The sequence below is a fragment of the Nicotiana sylvestris genome, chromosome 7 (genome assembly GCF_000393655.2).
Source record: "Nicotiana sylvestris chromosome 7, ASM39365v2, whole genome shotgun sequence".
NCBI classification, from domain to species: domain Eukaryota; kingdom Viridiplantae; phylum Streptophyta; class Magnoliopsida; order Solanales; family Solanaceae; genus Nicotiana; species Nicotiana sylvestris.
Window position 1 is genome coordinate 164,264,707 of NC_091063.1, and position 18,924 is coordinate 164,283,630.

Here is an 18,924-nt window from a genome sequence, read left to right on the forward strand (position 1 = left end):
ATATTCCTTGGCCTGTATTTTCCTCCAAAGGTCGTCCGGGCCTATCTCAATGAGGGGTGGCCAATTGGAGTCTTGCTTGCTTGATTCAGCTAGATGCTCAGGGATATAGACTCTACCAGTTCTTGTCATACCCTGTGCTGCGACAGTCTCTTCAAACCTGACCTTGCCTTTCCTCCCCACCTCGGCTGTATAGTCCCAGGGTATAACCTTTGTATGAAATGGTGTCATGGTTGACATTGCTACTAGGATCAACATGGCTATCCTTACTCCGAACGGAGCATGTGCCTTGCATGGCAAAACTACAACCTCAAATGGTACGGGTGCATTTGCCAGAGACACGAATTCAACCTTAATTGGTACTGGTGTCTTTGTGGACGATGTTGCTTCAAATTAAAGTGGTATAGACAAGTTCACCTCAGCGTCTTTAGATGGTTGAATCTGGACTATGATTGGGTTAAGAGTGGCTGTTGGTTTCTTTGGGTCATTACCTTCTGCGATCAACCCGATTGATCCCTCGGGATCCTAGTCATCTTCTATTTCAATCATGTGGATACCTCCACCTTTATGGTCTGGAAGAGGGTTGTTACAGACATTTGGAGTGGGTTCCTTCGCCACGCTAATCTTGTTATCAATCAAGGACTGCATCTTGTCCTTCAAGGAGCGACACTCATCGATGGTGTACCTTTTCATGCCGGAGTGGTATGCACAGGATTTGTTTGGGTTAACCCACTGAGAAGGATTCTCAGGGGTTGCATCAGGGATGGGAGTGACATAACCAGTAGCTTTGAGTCTCTCATACAACTGGTTAATAGGTTCGGCGATGGTTGTATATTGTTTTGGAGGTCTGCGATCAGAATTAGGTCAAGGTCTAGGGAAGTTTTGGCGTGCAGGATGTGATTGATAGTGGGATGGTTGAGAATTATAGGTTTGGCAGACATGAGCGGGTTGGGAGTATCTGGGTGAAGTAGGCTGATATGTAGGAGGGGAGACTTGGTCCTTTGTGCAACCATCACGGCCCCTATGTCCCTCTTCTTGGACACACCACCAGATTTAAGGCCTTATTTGTAGCTTGTAAGGCCTCGAAGTTTGTAACAATGCCGCTTTTGATATCTTCTTCAATTCTTTCCCCCAATTTGATAATGTCGGAGAATTTGAGGTTCTCAATCATCATCAGTCATTCATAATATTGCGGGTCTTGAGCCCAGAAAAAGAACTTGTTCATTTGCTCCTCTTCTAAGGCAGGTCTGACCTTAGCAGCTTCGGACCTCCAGCGAGTAGCATACTCGCGAAACGTCTCTGTAGGCTTCTTCTTCAGAATCTATATATAGAACACATCTGGCGCATTCTCTGCATTAAACTTGAACCTGTCCATAAAGTTAGACGCCATGCCTACCTAGCTTGACCTCTTTTTGGGATCTTGGCTGATGTACCAAGATAACGCATCTCCTTTCAAACTCCTCATGAACAACTTCATGTGGATTCTCTCGTCTTTCTCTACTCCAACCAACTTGTTGTAGTATGTCCTCAGATGAACCCTTGGATCAACTGTACCATCAAACATTTCAAACTTAGGAGGTTTGTACCCCTCGGGCAGTTTGACAATAGGCTGTATGCAAAGATCTTCATAGTTCAGCCCCTCGATCCCTTTGCTTCCCTCAACGCCCTAAATTTGGCTAGTCAATTTCTTAAATTCCTCAGCCAAGTTCCTGATGAGCAGATCCTCTTCATCAGACTCAGGTGTGCTTGATATAGGTTGGGTGGAGTGTGGCATGGTCTCCATGTAGATAAGAGTGTTATGGTGGCCTGGTGTGTGGGTATGGAAATGGTCATGTGTGGAGTTTTGAGGTTCTTGGATGAGTAGTGGAGTGTTGTTTGGGATATGACAGGTTTTGCATTGGGTCTTTGGTAGAATAGTGTGATAGTGAGGAGCGGGATGATTCTGTTGCTTTGGGACATTTTGAGGAGGTGTAGGGTTTTGAGTGTTGGGGAAATTGATATCTGGGGTGCTAAGGGAAAATGACAGGCTTGCCAGATTTCGAGCCTGATCGAGCTCTTCTTGGAATTTCAGCAACTTCTGTTCCAGTAGTGACACATTCTCCTTAGGAACCTGAGTACCATGGCCATTAGTAGCCTCTACCCGTTCAGTTGGATTCTCCTTCCTGACATTGTTCAGATCTTCCATCTTGCTTTTGTTCTTGTTTTTGACAGGACTAAGAGGAGGAGTGGGTGGAGGGCCCCTGGATCTCATGGAATAGGATGATGATGCCAGATTGCACGAACTAACCTTGGAGAGGGGAATAATAAAACAAAAAGTAACCAAGTTAGTGAGGATCATAAAAAGTATTGTAATATTTAAACACATAGTGCGGGAATGTAAATCATGTCCTAATTTGGGGACCTCTTCGTGCCCGAGGTAGGCCTAGCGACAAATTGGTTTGGAGAACTTAGAATGCTAAATGCCTTATTTTATTGATAAAAAATAAGACGAATCCCAAATTGACACTAAATAAACAGGAAATAAAAAGTCACTAATGGCCATTGGCCTTATTACATTTTATAAAGCAAAAAGATAAACTCCTATCTACTTGGTTCCTGAAGGACCTTCCCCAGATTCGGCATCCTTGGCTCCGTCTAACAGCTTCCCCAACTTGCGAAGTCCCAGCAACAAGTACGCTCTGGCTAGATGTCCGCCTTCGGTCCCTTCAACATTTTGACAATCTTTGACCTTCTTAAGAAATTTTCTCTCCAGTTCCACTATGCCTCGTTCCAAGTATCCTATCCGCTCGTTGGCACTGACATCCATGTCCTTCTATTCCTCGATCATCTTCTAGTTGGACTCTTGTATCTCATAGTGTTTGCTTTAATACTCATAGATCCTTTTGCGCAGCTGGTTGTACTTGACCTGCGCCTCGGCCTTTTCATCTATAATCATGTGACCTTGAGTAAACCCTGGCTGGCCCAGACCATCATGATTATCTTCCAACCAACCTGAGTAGAAAGGAGCACAACCAGCATGATATCTGTTCGGCTCGATGGTACCTCTCCCCATTATGATCTTGCAGTACCACATATGCAGAGCTTGGCACTTGTAGGGACTATCATTATTTTGGAAGTCAGCTCGGAAATGACTCATATTGTCGACCCTGGGTATAACTTGCTTCCTACCAGCTTGCCTCATAACTCGGAGTGGGACGTAAGGGTAGGTTCCTCTTAGACCAATTAGTATCAGGAAAGGTGCATCTATGGATCGGGCGATGAACTCCTCGGTCGGAAACCACTCGAATATCCATTGGACCTGTTCTTCAGTCAGATTATCAAATAGCTCAACCCATCCTTTGGCATTCTCAGGCTGAGCGAACATGTCGGGGATATAATTCATTCGCTTTGGATGGTGGAAAGCGATGTGAGCATCCCAGTCCCTTCGCTGAATTTCTTGTCGGTATTCGCATCTTTGGAGATGTTCCATAAGCCATAGTTGAAGTAGTAAGTTGCAACCTTTGAAGTGTTTTGCTCCTTGTTGACACTTCTCCAAGGCTCGGTATATGTCTTCAATGATCATGGGCACGATGCTGAATGGCTGCCCACCAATCCCCTCCATTAGGGTCTTAGTTACCATAGCTAGCCTGGTATGGATTCTCCCTTTCTTCATCGGAAACACGATCAGCCACAAGAAATAAAACATGAAGACAAAAACCCTTCGATGGATGTGTCCTAAGGATATGATGGCAAACTCGTCAGGGTAGGTACAGTAGGATTTGCTGTGACCGTACCTTTCATACAAGTAGTCAAAATGGATGTATGATTCCTTTAGGCATGTCAATTCTGTGTTCTTTTTCAAACCCATCATTTTGAGGAAACCCCTGCCTTTGCGGTTCTCAGGCATTAGCAAACCTAGAGTTTCCCACACTAGACCGGCCAGTATCCTATCTCGTCTAGCAAGGGCATCATTTAAATATCCCCAAAGCGGAACACATCCCTTTCACAATCCCAGAACAATGTGGCTGCTTCTATGATCATGCTGTTAGGTTGGATCTCCATGAGGGATGGTAGATTTCCCAGGTATTTACTGATGAGAGTTTGGTCACTAGAGTGTAAATCTCTCCACCAGCTTAGCAGTCTTGGGTGGATATTGGTGACCATGCTGAATCCGGGGACTTCGTGCCTCATATTCTGCAAGACAAATAAGGTTAGGCCCTTACCCCCGCCAGAATCGACTATTTAATGTCAACAATCAGCATGAAGCATTTAGTTCTCCAAATAAATGCATAGAACGGGATGATGTCCGTTTGGGTTTAGAGAAACCCAGTGGACTTTGGACAAGGCTATCTTAAAGGATCATTATGTGGACAACATAACTGACCCGGCTAGGTTTGACCATGATACATTCACAATTTGAACAGAGTAAGGTTTCTATGGGGTTTTAGACTGGTACCCTTGAGCGAAAAACTCAAGGGGGAAGGCACGGAACTATCGACTGCACCGCTGATCGACTAGTTTTACCGCAAATATGCCTTTCTGAATTTTGGAGGTAATGATATAGGAAGAGCGTAACCACTCATTAAAAGCGTTGCTACGGTATTTTTTTGGCACGAGTGGAGTATAATGTTGAGCATGATTATGCAATAATTAAAAGCATGTTGACACGTATTTACACATTAAGAAAGCGATAAATACAGCAGTTTCATAATTTAAAGCAATAATAAAGGAAGGAAACAAAGAAGATATGTCAGTTTTGCAGTTGAAAAAGAAATTAAATGCTTGAAGAAATTTAACAAGTAATTGCACATAAGGGAGGTACAAATTCACAAGAACAATCTGAAGTGGTAAAAGCCTAAATATCCCCAGCAGAGTCGCCATGCTGTCGTGCTCCCTTTTTTTCCCTTCCTTCCAGTCGGAGAGGAGTTTTCGGGTTTCGGCATTCATGGGGCGTAATGACTCATTTTTTTTTGGGAATTAGGTATTTGAAGAGTCGTCACCTAATGATTTAAGGCGCATTAGGACACCTATATAGCTCATCTACAACTGTGTTTGATAACCAGAGATTGGTTAAGGGCTTGAAATTATCCCGAGGGGAAGGTGTTAGACACCCCTCAGGATCCACTAGTGTGGTTCCTGGTCAGATAGGTTTTTGTGAATTTGTGCAATTAGAAAGTAATCAAATAAGGATCAAGTAGGAGGGGATTTAAGTTAAACACACAAGCGTTTGAAAACAAATATTGAAGGGCAAGGTTTGAAAGAGTTATAAGCTAAACATGCTTGTAAAAATAAAGGGGTCCTAGGCTTGTTTGTAATATGGATCACATCAATGCGATACCCGGTATGACACTTCTCAGAAGAGGGGATACACCTGGTATTAACGCACCGGTCATCATATCCATATCTACCCTCCCCACCCTGTTAAGGTACTAAAGTGTGGATTGGTCTTGGCCTCTATTGCGTGCTATTACCCGTCCCATTCCTATCAGTCCCGGAGGAATTTAGGACTACTATTCCTATAAGTGGGAGGTTTTAGTCTGACTCTTAGGTTTAAAGGTAAAAGGCTAAGGCGATACACAAAAAAACACGTAGGACTTAATTTAAAGGGAAACATGTGAGCAATTATAAGGCTCATGTATACCTCCACAAATAATGCATGTGAATAGCACGACTCAAACACAATTAAGGTCTGAATTTTAAAATCCTAGAGCAGGGAGTTTGAGTTAGAACCAGATTCATTATATAACTCAGAAAAAAAGTCCGAATCATGCCTGCCTGCTAGTTGTAGCAATTGGTAATTAACAAAGGCAATTCCAATTTTATTTAAGTAGTACCTAAGGCTTGTCTAGGCGTAATAGTGATGTCCTATGAGCATGATATCTATATTGATTAGGAATGTAGTAGAGAAGTGATTAATTTTAAACGGACAACTTGTGATTCGATAGGCATGCTTTCTAACGGTATTAAGTCAAGGCAGTGGGGGTGGGCATAAAATTCGAAAAATCGAATTCTGAACCGAACCGAATTAATTCGGTATTTCGGTTTCGATTTTTTTGGTATTTCGGTCTAATTCGGTATTGCAATTTCGGTATTTCGGTATTTCGGTACGGTCCTCGGTATTAGATATTTGAAATTTTGGTATACCATAATACCGAAATACCTATTTTTTTAAAGACATTTTTCTAATTTTCTTATTGACCCAGTGTACTCCCCAGCCCAACGCCCAAGCCCAAAGCCCCAGCCCACTCTGTCTAAAGCTAATTTTTCATCATTCATTAGGTTAAGGCATTAGGCTATTAGACAGAGTGTAGCAAACGAAGAGTCGAAGAGACGAAGACGCTCCATTCCTCAATTCCTCAGTCCGATTCCTCAATTCCTCAGTCCGATTAGGCAATTTCCGTCTTTCCAAGCTCTGATTAGGCGTCCTCACTCCTCAGTCCTCACAACTTCCGGGCAAACGAAGACGCTGCTATTGCGAACTTGCGATAGTTTCAATTTTCAAAGGTATGTTTCTACTTTCTAGCGATTTCTACTTTCTAGAGAACTTGCGAACTTGCGATTTCTCATATACACTCAATTACTATGGCTGATTCTTGTTTCTACCACTGATGGTATTCAATCAGTTGAAGGAAGATGAATAGAAAATTCTCCGTTGTGTAAAAGTCACAAGGTCCCACACTTCATTTTGGCCAAACAATAAAAGAAACTCTACAAACTTCATTTTTCTTAAAAACATTCTTGGTTAGTCTTGTTAATCTTATTGTTGCTGACTTGTTGTTGATGTTTTTTCCTTTTTTTAATCTAAAAGGGTATATCATGGATTTATTTTCTTGGTTTTTTATTTCCATTTTGTTTCATTTTTGGTGCTTTGATTCAGTTCAAGGACAGAACACATCCTCCTCAAGTTGCACTAAAGAATTTTAGTGTGGAAACTTAGGAAATTAGTTGTTGTTGCATTTGATCTTCATCTTTTATAGGTAATGTAAGGATATTACAGTACACTGATATAAAAATCAGCATATGACTTAAAATTCTTTGGAATAGTTGGATGCAAATTCTTGTTTGGATGGGTTTTCTGATAGGAAAGTGAATCCTTTTGTGAAAACTAAGATTAGTGGTACTATGTCTTATGTTACTGTGTGCAAAACATGAGTCTGTAGGTGATTCTTAATTTGTTGATTGTTAATTTATGTTTATATTTGTTAATTTTGTATAGATGGCAGATACAAGTAGAGTAAGTGATGTTGGTTCAAGTGAAAGTTTACCTATTACGGTAGATAGTAACACCAATACCATTGATACTCAAGATTCCAAGAAAAGGAAATCCATGCAACCTAGGTTTGACGTTTGGAACCATTTTGTTAAATTTGATGTTAATGGGGTTGGGAAAGCACAGTGTCAATATTGTAAACAAGCTTATGCTTCTAATTCATCTAAGAATGGAACAACAGGATTGAAGAATCATTTGCTTAGATGCAAAGAATACCCACTTAACATTGCTAAAGATAATAGTCAAACATTGCTAAATTTTCAATCTTACCAAAATGATGAAGGATCAATTTGGAAATTTGATCAAAAAGTGGTTAGGAGGGACTTAATTGAGATGATAGTTATTGATGAACTACCATTTAGCTTTGTAGAAAATGAAGGCTTTATGAAGTTTATGAGAAAATCTCAACCACTATTTTGTCTTCCTTCTCGTAGAACAATAACAAGGGATTGTTATGAAGTTTACGGTGAATTGAAGCAAAATCTAAGAAGTTCTTTTAGAGAAGCACAACCAAAAATTTGCCTCACAACAGACACATGGACTTCATTACAAAGAATAAATTATATGTGTTTGACAGCCCACTTCATTGATAGGGATTGGAAGTTGCATAAAAGAATACTAAATTTTTGCCCTATCACTAGTCATAAGGGTGAAGAGATGGCTAAATCTATTAGGGATTGTTTGCTTGAATGGAAATTAGACAAGGTTTTCACTATCACCGTGGACAATGCTTCTTCAAATGATGTCACAGTCAAAGAATTGTCTAAATAGTTATATATGTGGAAAACTAATATGATGAGCGGTAAACATCTTCATGTGAGATGCATGGCTCATATACTAAATCTAATTGTGCAAGATGACTTGAAAGAACTTGATGCTTTTGTGACACGTGTTAGAAATATTGTGAGGTATGTGAGATCTTCGCCTACTAGGACTTTAAAATTTAAACAGTGTTGTGCACATGTAAAGGTAGAATGTACCAAAACGTTGTGTTTGGATGTTCGTACTAGGTGGAATTCCACCTATTTGATGTTGGATATGACACAACACTTTGAAAAGGCCTTTGACAAGTTGCATCTTTTTTATGATGGATTTTCTACTTATCAATATTCTCATCTTTGTGAAGATGGTAGTAGTGCAGGTCCTCTTGAATCTGATGATTGGGTGAATGTGAGGAATGTGATAGAGTTTCTTGCAAGATTTTACGAGCTAACTAAAAATGTTTCAGGTTCACGTTATGTCACTAGTAATTCATATTTTGAGGATGTATCTGAACTTTATTGTCATTTGAAAATGTGTTTAGTTAGTGAGGATGAGCATTTGGGAAAAATGGCTGAGTGAATGCAAGAAAAGTTCAAGAAGTATTGGGGTGAGACTGAAAAGATGAATAAAATAATTTTTATTGCTTCCATCTTGGATCCACGTAACAAATTTGAATATGTTGAGGGAGAACTTGAAGAACTTTTTGGGGAGGAAAAAGGGAAGAAAATAAATGCTGAGGTGTATGCTTATATGAATTCTTTGTTTGAAGAGTATCTAAATAAGTATTTAACCGAATCTTGTCCTCAATCTCCATCTAGTTCTACTTCATCTAACAACACATCTAATATATCTAGTGGGAGTGTATAAGTGCATCTTTAATAAGGACGAAGCTTCACTTGAAGAAACAAAAGGAAGACAATGGAAGTGGGGTGCTAAATCGGAGTTGGATAAATACATTGGTGAAGAACAAGAGCCTTTTAGTGAAGAATTTGATATCTTAAGTTGGTGGAAAACACATGCTCCTAGATTTCCTATTCTTTCGGAGTTGGCTCGTGATGTGTTGGCCATTCCAATTTAGTGTGGCGTCGGAATGTGCGTTTAGCACCGGTGGCCGTATTCTTGATTCATTTAGGAGTTCATTGACTCCTAAATGTGTGCAAGCTCTTATTTGTGTTCAAGATTGGCTTAGAGAAGAGAAGAATCCTATTAGTGTTGAAGAAGACTTGAAGTATCTTGAGGAACTCGAGCTTGGTAAGCTTTAATATTTTGTGTGTATTTTAGTTCAAAATAATATATTATGCTTTTTCATTTGTATGACATATTTGGTCGAATTATCTTTAGATATGGAATATAATGGAAGCACTACTACCATAGTTTGATGTATAGTTGCAACTTGCATCTTGAGTGGTAAGTTTAATACTCTATTTGTTTGGTGATATACTTAATACTTTTGTAGTTTTGTTTTATTATCATCAAAATATAATATTCTAACTTATGATTTATATTTTTTTTAGGTTCAAGTGCAATCATGCCCCGTGCTCCTAAATTACGCTCCGATATTTGGGAACACTTTGAGGTGAAAGAAGATAACGGAGAAGTTCGCAAAGTAGAGTGCAAGCATTGTGGTCAAGTCTATAATGTTAATCCAAAGAGGAATGGAACAATTGGTTTAAGGAAGCATATTAAGCGTTGTCTTGCGCGTCTTCCTAGAATTCGTATTTAAGAATTAAGACTGTTTTTGTTGAGGGATGCCCTCTTTGTTTTTGTTGCACTATGTTTAAGTGTTAAGACTATTGCAGTTGGCCAGTTTCACCGTGTTTAAGTGTTAAGACTGTTTTTGGTGCACTGTGTTTAAGTGTTAAGTGTTAAGGCTGTTGCACTGTTAAGTTAATTCTGCTGCAGCTGCTGCATCTGTTAATTTTATTAAGACTGTTGCATCTGTTGCACCTTGATAATTTTTTGTTTTTAACTGGTTGGTTAAAACTGCTTCATCTGCATCTGTTAATTGGTAATGCAGCCAGTAGATGAGCTATTTAGGTGTTGCATCTGTTGCATCTTTGAGCCTTTGAATTTTGAAATTTGAATTGTGCACACTACACTATTGCACAGAATTGTGCACTTGTTAATAACGTGTTTGCAGATGATACATAAAGGGTATCTTGTGGAGGATCATATCCAAGTTGGTCATATGCATGAATTTCAATGCCCTCTTCTGAAATTGGATGATACAGCGACCAAGTTGTGGATAATCCAACCAAAACCAATTTGCATGAATCATGCTTCAAGCAATGACACTATAGAGATAGGAACAACCTCAATTGGTTCTGTCTCAGAAATGCAAAGTTTCAGACACTTTTTGTTTCAAGAAGATAAAACAAAAATGGCTTGGTTTGGAAAGATTTAAATAATTGTGGACTTGAGTAGTAATGACCATGAGTTTTTGTTTATTTATAGATGGCTAGAAAATGATATATATGTTATTATATTGACTATTTTAAGGGCTTGGTCAATCAGTCTTTATTAGGTTTGTTACTTGTGTCTTAAGTTATATACTAATATTAGTAATTACTACTACTACTACTACTGCATACTTAGAGTGAAGTAATGGTAGAGGAAAATCAATAATCATGAAATGCATGAGATAAAGGTCTTTGTTAATGTCTTCTTTAGACTTTTTAGCTTTTGCTTAGTTGTAGTCACATTAGAAAGTGACAGAACTATTACTAGTGTAAATTCACCAGCCTCAATTGGTTCTGACACTAAAATGCAACAATATGAATGGGTCTTGGTTAAACTGAAATCGTACCGAAACCATATCGAACCAAAATAAGAAATACCGAACCGTAACGAAATAATTTGGTACGATATTTGGTATACACAATTGATAAATCGAATACCGAACCGAAATTCTTAAATACCGAACTGAAATACCGAATGCCCACCCCTATAAGGCAGTGTTTTAAAAAATTTATTAAAAGGAGCGTAGATTAATTAACTAATCCCATTCAGAATAAACAACGTGAACTAAACAGCTCCTCCAACTGGACTAGTTTCAAGTTCTACATGCATGATTTCTATTATAACTATTTAGATCCTATAGGCGTGGTATTTAAATGTTAAAAGCTGACTTTGGATTTATAGGCATGATTTCTAGGGGAAATGAATCTGGATACATGCTGTAATGAAAATTGAACTTCAATTACTTTACATCCTATATGCATGGTTTCTAATTGTGTGAAAGTAAAGCATGCAAAATTTATTTTAAACCAGAGTAGATCCTATAGGCATGATATCTAACAGGCCATGTTTGGAATTAAAATAAACCCTATAGGCATGTTATCTACCTAATTTACTCACAACATACAATTACCCACCCCTTTTTACTAATCACCCCGATATTGTTACAAATTATTACAGACCAAATGATTCAATCACAAAAGAAGTGCAGAAATAAGAAATTACAACCAAAGGAAGCCTGATCTTGACTTCCTCTCTGAGTTATGTAATGAACCACTTCAATGCCAATATTTCAAAGCCTTTTTCATTCCTGGGTGTGTTAAAGTTCCTTAAGGACCTCAAGAGATCCTGGGCAGTGCTCATACCCAGATTTGCATAACCAGGCAGAATGAGTACAGTGTGGAAGGGCCAGCCCTTATATGTCCAAGTTTAGAGGGAGCTCACGGGTCCCAAGGCAAGGCTCACACAAGAGGGGCAAAACCTAGATTTTATGAATATAGTGAAAGTGCAGAACACATGTTGAAAGAGATGTATTTAAAAAGCTGGACTGATAGTCCATTTTTTTAAAGCAATTAGTAACAGAGGTGATTGAGATCAGTTGCAGTAAAACTCAAAACTTCACAGAATCAGTAGTCATTCAAAGGGGGTCAAGGGATTTGGGGATACATTTGTCTGTAAGCACATGACCCCAATAGGGGTCTGGTTTGGTCATGCCCAGCAATAGCTGATGCTGGCATGGCCACAAACCAGCCAAAGGAACACAAACACATAGAGGGGATATGAGGGTTTGAGCTTCATAAGACAGCAAGTACACAACAAGTGACTAGCAGAGTATGCTTCAAAACACACATAGGGGAAGCATTAATCTAAGGGGAAATGGGACATATTACAACATGCTAGTAATGTAACTTGACTGCAAAACCGCAAACAGAAGTAGACAAGAATGAGGGAAACTGAAACAACTAAAGAAGCATGTTGTTGTTGAGGCTTGAAAAATTAACTAGGACACACCAGTAGAGAAGCAAAGTGCAGAAAGGAAAAGTAATAAGGATTCCACAGTCTAGTCTTGGCTTTCTGCCAGCTAGACAAAGCAGTAGCACAATTAGTAGTAGAGAAAGAGAGAATTTTGAGCGTAAGTGTGTGTTTTTGAGCTCAAATTGTTCGTTTGTTTGAAAGAAGAGAGGGTAGGGTATTTATAGTTTTGAAAATGAGTGAAGAATAAGGTAACCAGTAAAGTTTCAACTCAAACATGGAAATAACCACAATCAGAATCAATTAACACAAATACTCCCCTTTAATCAAGGGATTACTGCTCAAACGGATACTAACATGGTTAATTAAAGAAAGAAATTAGCTTAAGAAGAATTGATTATTGTCATATAAGGGACAGTAAAAGTATGAAGTAAATAATTGAGTCTAAGTACAAAATACACTTAGTTTTGGGAAAGGATTCAGCAAGGTAAAACATCACAGTAATTAAAGGAGGGGAATCAATTAATTTTAAACAAATGAGTAAAAATTAGGGTTTATAAGGGAACCCTTTGCAATCAATCGTAATACTGAGGAAATCAAGATCAATCAAGAAAGAAACATGATTCTGCACCTTGACATATAAATAGAACGAATAGAAATATCAGACATGCAAGGCCAAACACATTTGCAAAAGAAATAACTGGATATATACAAACATGCAACAATAACAAGAGTAAGCTAAGGCTCAGTAGTCAACACAGTCAAATAGTTAGGGCTCACACGTAGAGCCAAAATGAAGAAACCAATCCAATAGGTAAAGAGAGTCAGAAACAAGTAAAGGTCTCACAGTAACAGGTGAGGAAAACCTTTTAAGAAATTAGGGTTTTAACAATAGTGAGTTTAAGAGATGATAAGAATTCAGAATCAGATAAGTCAAACAAAGAAAAGAGAGTCAGAAACAAAGTACTTAATCAAACAAGTATACGTTCAAACAAACAGTTTCAGAACTCGAATAAAACCAAAAAAGACCTAGGGTTTTCAACATGATGAATCAAATAGAAGGAAAGCATAACCAAGTCATTTGAACATAGTAAAAATCATGAAACAACACCAAAAAATCAGAAAAGAGATCTTTTAAAAGAGGTTAAGAGAAAACCCTAATCGTTGAAAAATGAAGAGTCATTTTTGAAAGAAAATCGAAGAACCTTCGAGAAAACACTTAAAAAGTTCATGATAAGTACATATCTAAAATAGATTTGAAAGAAAATCGAAAGACCTTAAAGCTAGGGTTTCAGAGAGCCTAGAAAAAGTGAGAAAGACTTTGAAAGTTATCGATCTAGCCAGAAAAGTCAAGGATCTGACTTGAACGACCATGGATGGCCAGAGAAAGACCAGAGATAGAGGTTGAGCAAGGACTGGACCAGATCTCTTCGAGATCTTTCCATGAAATCACACAAACGGGTCACCAGAAGATGTAGGAGGCTGGTATACATCTCGAACGGCCATGGGAGTCCATGGATTAGGCAGGTATTGAAAAGAGTTAGGGTAGAATTGGGTGGCAGCGGCTAGGGTTTATGTGAGGCTGCAGAGAGAACTGAGAGGAGAGGGATTCAAGGGCGGCGGATGGTGAGAAATGAGTTAGGGTAAGGGGTCGTTTAGGTTTATTTTAGGAAGGTGAATGAGGACCGTTAATCTGAATGATCAACGGTCCAGATTAAACGGGGTAGGTGGGGATCCGGGTTTGCGTCGGTTAAAATTGGGCTAGGGTCGGGTTTAATTTAGAATAGGGCTGGGGAATTGGGGTTCAATTTAGGCTAGAATTGAAATACAAATGGGCTATTATTTAAATAGCCAATTTTCCCTCTTTTAAATTATAAAAAAATAGTAAATAAATTTCTGAAAATAAATTGAAAGTGCTAAAATGATTCACAATATGTAAATAACAATTTAAAAATATAGTGCTTAATTTTATGAATATAAAACACAATTAAATTTTAAAAAGGCTAATATTGCAATCATATACAATTAGCTTTAAATAATACTAAATAAAATTTTAAAAGTTATCTTAGCCATATTTTGGCACAATTATAAAAAATCAATAAATGAATCATCAAAAATAATAATTTTGGACATAATTATTGGGATTTTATGGATGAAAAAGGGAAATAAATCGATTTAAAAACCTTTAAAAATTATGGAAAAATGATAAAATATTTGGACATGCTTATGTATGCATTTATATGCTATTTTGAAAGTATTTTGCATATTGTAAGTATATAGAAAAAAATTGGGCATCAACACGTGGTAGATTTATACAAAGTTCGAAAATGAAAAGAAAAAATAAATTTTAACTTTCTCCATGGTTCAAATAAGAAACAAATTAATAAGTAAATTTTAATTAATTTTAAGCTCTAAGATTTAAAAAATAATAATTAAATAACTAATAGTATATGAAATGTTTCTTATAATATTTAACATAAAATTGAGGGACTTCAAAATATTATTTTTTGTGTGATAAACATCAAGTTTGAAATGAAAAGAAATTAGTTTTAAATTTTAGTCCTTTATTATATGTAAATATTATTTCATAAATAGTGTGAGCACGTGATTTTTGCTTCGCACGACAATCGCTCCAAAAGAAATAAAAATAATAATAATTGGCCCTGCTGTACAAATTTTGGATTTTCACATGGCACTTTGTTGGTTATTTGCAATTTTTGCCCATTTTTTTTATTATTAAAACAAAATGCAAAAAATGTGTGTGTCATGCATAATTCGAACCGTAATCCGGTCGTTAAATAAGAAAATCATAAATAGGCATCTTCGTCCGTGATTTTAATTTTTGTTTAATTTTACCCGTTTTGAATTACTTTAATGTGTGTGTGAATAATTGTATTAGGTGTTTATTTTAATTTGATTTTACTTGGTTTTGTATTTTTATAATAAAAGAAAAAGAAAAAAAAAAAGAAAAGGACCCTGCCTTTCCGGACTTGGGCCAATTTATTAAAATTGGCCCAAACAAACAGCCCAAAACCCAGGCCTGCCCGGTCCAGACCACCTGATGCCCAGAGAATCCAAACGACATCGTATTGGTACAGGTTGATTTGGGCCGTTGATCTCAGAGTAATCAACGGCCGAGATCAATTCCCCATAACCCACCAACAAACCCGACCCGTCTCACCCGGACCGACCCCGACCCTTTACCCTTGAAACGACACCGTTCCACTTAAGCTATCAGATCCAGACCGTAGATCTAGATTGATCTAACGGTTGAGATCAATCCACCCACTAACTATATAAGTTCATAACCTTACCCTGCCCCCTATCCAATACCCCAGCCTTCGTCTCCACAGACCAGGCCCCTAAACCCTAGCCGCCCCTGTATCCCCCATCATGAAAACCGGCGGCATGAACGCCGGTGACCTTCCCCTTAACACCCTAGAATCCCCTTGCCATCCCGAACATGGATTTGGTAACCATGTAGTTCGAATCCCTCCCCACCTTCTCGAATCTTCATTTGAAGATTCGAGTCAAAACTCAATCTACACAGTTTAACCCCAGTCTCACACCAGACACTCCCCAGACCCCTCTCGTGACCAAACCATACTTGGTTTGGTCCGAATCTGACCAGGGAAGTATGAATCCCAGATCTGAGTTTTGGAACTTTGTAGTTCTTCATCATTGGTCCATGTCAGTCCGAGCCATAGAGATTAAGGTCTAATGGACCTTAATCGAAGTGTTTCTCATCTGAGAAACACTTCGATTAAAGTCCGTTCAACCTTAAGAAAGGTCTGACCAAATCCGAGTTCAAACTTTTGACTTTTCAAGTTTTAAGGTGAGTCTGCTTTCTTTCCTTTACTTGTTTTAGTCCGTGTGATTTGTTTTTAAAAAGTCTGTTCATATTTTTGTTTTAATTTTATCAACCTTTGTTTGTCCACTTTACCTGAACCTCTGTGTTCGTCTGAATCCCCCCTCATATTCTGATAAGGCATATGTATTTGTTGTGCAATTAGTTTGAATTTCAAGTTTGGACTGACTAGTTGACTCCTCGAGTGCATTTCTGCTTAGTCAGTATAATTCGAACCATGTATCGATACTATTTAAATGTCTGATTTTTGGCTACGATTGTGTATATTAATGCTAATATAGTCGAGTCGACATGTGTCGTCAATTAGTTTCAACTGTCTGAACAAAGTAAATCGATTTGCTTCTGTTGAACATTTGCCTGAATCAATTAAGAACCAGTTTTGCTTACTTATAGCTGTTGATTTGGATCAGTAATGTAAAAGGGATGTTTGGTTTAAATTCTGAATTGGAGGGCATGTGCACTCGTGCATAGCATGTGCATTGGTGCACCTCATGTGCTTTGTGCACAGCCTGTTCCCTGCATAAAAGGGATTTTGAGTTAAAAATGGTTTGACAGCATATACTGTCAGATAGATTCTACTGCCCATACCTTGCTGTAGTTTAAAAGTATTAAACCTTTTAAAAGTTAAGTCTGCCAGGGAATGTTGATGGGGGTTAATACTCAAATAACTAATTGGAATCTGAAAAGGTGAAAGGCACATGGGAGGGGTATGGTGATAGTCTAGACAGGCTGTTTAAAAGGGGTAAGGAAGGCATATAAAAGGGCAGAGATCTGACTAAGAGAAAGGGGAGGAAATACATAATCAGGGAGATACAGAATTAGAGGGGGGATTGGAGAGGAAAAACATACACTGTGAAGATATAAGAGAAAAAGAGAGAACTGAGTTTTAAAAAAAAAACACAGATAGAGAGAGGTTAAGAGATAGAAAGTATACAGTCAACAATCAGAAACTGTTTCTTTCCTATTGTTGTTTGGTTTTCATTCGTTCAACTTGTTCAAATCAATTCTGATTCTTTGAGGTTCCAACTGTGTCTACTAGTCGAGTGTTTTCATTGGTTTACTACTGGTTTTGGTCTGCCTGGAGTTCTGATTCTACTTCACTGTATGTTGTTGTCATTTGGCTATTTCTTCTATCGGCTATAGTTGCATTCCTGCACTCGAGCCTATTCTGCTGGGTTGTTTTGCTTGCTGTTATTCTGTCCTGCTGCTATTGCTAGTTCTGTTTCTCGCTGCTGCTGATTTCCACATCTTCTTCTTCTTCTCCTTTGCATTTTCAGTATTTCCAGGTACACATTTCAAGTCCCATATTGATGTAACTGAACAGTTTTGAAAGCATGAAATAAAAAAGGTTGAAGAAGTTCAAAATCATTTGTTGTAATATTCATGGCATATTAAGGGGCCTGTGTAGTTGTTAGTTCCCAGTTCAATAGTACGAAAATGTATGTTAACTAATACTCGTCTGAGCTTGGTCCTTCATGTTTTAGTTTGTAGCTATTTGTTAATACGAGGTATGGATACTCCAAACTTATACTATGTTTGACTTGTTTTATTTTAGTCTTTTGCTGGGTCTCGTTAGGCAGTACATAATATCATATTCAAATCCCATTAGTAACAACGCCTAGTAGTTAATTCCTTTAATTCAGCCCCAATAAGTCTAGTAAAATTCAATTCAAGAAACGTTTGGACACAAGTATAATATTGGGTCAATCTCGAATGTAATTTCTTTGTCCAATTAAAGTATGTTTCATAAGTTATGACATCCCTCCACTTTGTAAATAATCAATCAGAAATTGATAAGAATCCGGATTAGGCAAAAGCATATAGTTAATTTAGCATGTTCCTTTTCTTTTAGTTTTAGGGACAAATGTATTAAAAATGTAGCCACTTTAGGATATCCTTTCTAAAATAGAGACGAGCCTCGCCAAATAAAAATGCAGAATTGCGGGGCCCTCGATAAACAATCATAATAAATATTTAGAAATTCAGGCTAGGCCGTTTAGTGAATCTCATGGCCTTTCTCAAAAATAATAACGCGTCAGACTCTTTAGGCGCGGCTTAATTAAATCATATTCTTAAATTCGGGTGCACATTGATGTGACCCAAATTCAAATCTCAACGAAGTCAAAATGTGTTGACGATCACGGGCGCATTGATTGTGACGTGGTTCGAAATGCATTTTCACGACGTTGCAATTCTATAAAAATAAGTGATAATGATAAAAGCGGTTTTAAACTTAATAAAAGCACACAAGTCACAACATGTATTTAAATCCGATATTTAGCCATTATAACAATTTAAGCGACCGTGCTAGAACCACGGGATTCGAGGGTGCCTAACACCTTCCCTCGGGTCAACAGAATTCCTTACTTAGAATTTCTGGTTCGCAGACTTCATTTGGAAAAGTCGAAAATTTCCTCGATTTGGGATTCAAGATAAACTGGTGACTTGGGACACCAAAAGCCAAACCTTTCCCAAGTGGCGACTCTGAATTAAATAAATAATCTCATTTCGAATATTGTCACTTAAAGTGGAAAAACTCCACCCGCGCATTTAACCCTTCGGGGCCGGGCGCGCAAAAAGGAGGTGTGACAGCTCTGGCGACTCTGCTGGGGATTTAACCCAGAACCACTGGTTCAGGGTTCAAGAATTCGAGCTTAGAATAATTGTTATATTTGGCTTTATTATCTGATCTTTATTACATGTTTTTGCATAACGTGCTAAATGTTGTCTTTTACCGCTTTGATATTATCTGAACTGTATATAAACTGTGCCGAAACCCTTCTCTTCTTACCTCCGGGGAGAAGCTCGCTGGTCGAGACTCCCTATTCTGTTAGTGTCA